Raw genomic sequence first — 2,487 nt, 5'->3', positions numbered from 1 at the left:
ATTCCTTAGCCACTTTCAAGAGCTCCAGTTCCCCACAGGGGATCGGCTCCCAGGAATTGATTGCAGTCGCCCTTCTGCTGCATTTACACATAACTGGGAAGGCCAAGATCTTTTTGGCGAGCTCTGAGCCCTCCCAAGTGGCTTTCCTCTGCAGCTTGGCCCAGTGATCCTCAGCCTCGGGACCGGAATATGAGTGTGAGGAATCCCTACTCTTGTCCTCCAAGGAGGACAGAGGGCATTTGATGACTGCAGGTGGCCTCTTTGGGCAACCAGCATCTGCCTGTTTGTGGGAGGCAGTGGAAGCCAATATGGCCTCCTTCTGGTCGCTGTCATCACCACTTCCAGCGTTGTCAGAATGGGAAGGGGAGGGACCATCAGGGGAGGAGCTGAGAGAGGAGGAGGTAGGAATGGGGTGCGCAGTGGGGAGGGGATTTCCAATAGAGAAGGGAAGTCCCAATGTGGACATGCTTCCCAACACAGAAGAGGAGGGGCAGGGCGTGATGACAGACATAGAGAAAGTGGCAGGATGTAGAGTTGACAAATGGCCGTCACCTTTGTGGGGTCAGTGCCACTTTGTGGGGAAAGGGCAGGAAAACTTGGAGAGGGAGAAGACAAGATGGCAGGGGTGGCCACATTGCCGGCACCAGTGGGGAGGGGATTTCCAATAGAGAAGGGAAGTCCCAATGTGGACATGCTTCCCAACACAGAAGAGGAGGGGCAGGGCGTGATGACAGACATAGAGAAAGTGGCAGGATGTAGAGTTGACAAATGGCCGTCACCTTTGTGGGGTCAGTGCCACTTTGTGGGGAAAGGGCAGGAAAACTTGGAGAGGGAGAAGACAAGATGGCAGGGGTGGCCACATTGCCGGCACCACCTTGGAGAACAACGGGGGGTGGTAGAACTGGGCACGTGGGCATTGGTAAGAGGGTTAGGGGAGAGCCCAAGGCAGCATGGCCAGTGCTGCCCTGGAGAGGGGACAGAGGACTCTGGGAGATGTCAGGGAGACCCGTCGTTGGGACGTGGACGACCGAGGATCCATCTCCTGATCCTCCCTGAGGCAGGGAAGAGGGTTTAGGGATGTGAGGGGAGGAACGTGGGGAAGGGGTTTTAAACTGGGTTCCTGAATGTTTCTCAATATTTTCTACAGACTTAACAATAATATCAAACAAAGGATAAAATTTCCCCACTGAAAGATCCCCTTTAACGTGAAGAATGTAGAACCTTTCCTCCACAGGGTTCCAGAACTCATAGTTAGAACGGATTCCCTCATAACATCAGAAAAAGACTTAAACAAGCAACGAACAAAATGTTTTAAGCCTCCCTTTGAGAAATGAAAGTTTTTTCCAACAAAGATTCCTTTAACCTGGGTAGAAACGTTCCTCTGTGGGTGGGTCAGTTTGGCTTCCATCCCCACACTTCCTCCCAACACCCGAGAGGAAAAGAAAGCAAAGGAAAGACGAAAAAGTGTGACCTCCAAATATATTACTCACACGACCATGGGTCAGCAAAAGCTCTCAGGATGGTCCGTCAGCTTCGACCGATCTTCTCACCTCAAGAAGGTTGCCAGTCACCCGTGGGATTCCCCCAATAAAACTTAGAAGTCTCCTCTGGGACCTGGCTGCTCTGAACACGACTTAATTCCAGTAGCAAAAAAGCTACGGGAGACGCTTCCAGGAATGCTCCAAAGAGGTCCCTGCTCAGGCTGCCAGCTGTCACAAGCCGCTAGCCCGTTGGTGGTGGAGCGAGAGGCAGCGGTGCCACGACCTTCCAGAAGCGTCTCCAGTGATGAAGCTGCTCAGTGGCACAGGAACACACACACAATCACTGCAGCACACACTTCTCTTGTAGAATCACCAATGGCAAAGGAGTGGGAAGGGTCTTTGTGTGGAGGTCAGAGGAGGAGGTTTATTCCAGCCATGCTCGAAGGGGACCAGGGACAGAGACAAAAAGAACAGTGCAGGGTGCAGGTTTGAATACAGGGGACAAGGGGGGCGAAGCAGAGTATCAGGGCCAATGGGCTGAGGGCTCAGGGCCTGTTTAACCTCTAACAGACTTATGCCCTTGGGAAAATGGTTAAGATTACCCAGTGGTATCAGGGTTTACAGGACTAGGTCAACTTCTGGGGGATTGGAGACTTGGTGGATGGATAAGAAATGTCATCAAAATAGGCTTCTATGTACTAGGCATTGTATTATGTATTGTTATGCTTATTTCTTGTATTTTACAGTGTGTGAAAAAATTAAGACGAGTCACTTAAGAGTGTATTTTTGTTTGAATAGATAGGGGGAGGTATGGGGAATAAAACACAGAGCACAGTGTAACTGATAAAGGGGCCTGATATCTGAGACCTGATTGAGCATAAACCATGGAAAAGACAGACACAGATCAAGGCTCCCTGGGCAAGAAGTGACCAAGAAACATATTGAGAGACTTTGTAATTAGATAATGTTACCAGGTGATGTGATGTCATGAAGAATTTGTAACCAA

Source organism: Passer montanus, unplaced genomic scaffold, assembly GCF_014805655.1.
Source record: "Passer montanus isolate IOZ18808 unplaced genomic scaffold, ASM1480565v1 scaffold823, whole genome shotgun sequence".
Taxonomy (NCBI): domain Eukaryota; kingdom Metazoa; phylum Chordata; class Aves; order Passeriformes; family Passeridae; genus Passer; species Passer montanus.
The sequence above is the reverse complement of the archived record's forward strand: the minus strand, read 5'-3'. Positions refer to the sequence as shown.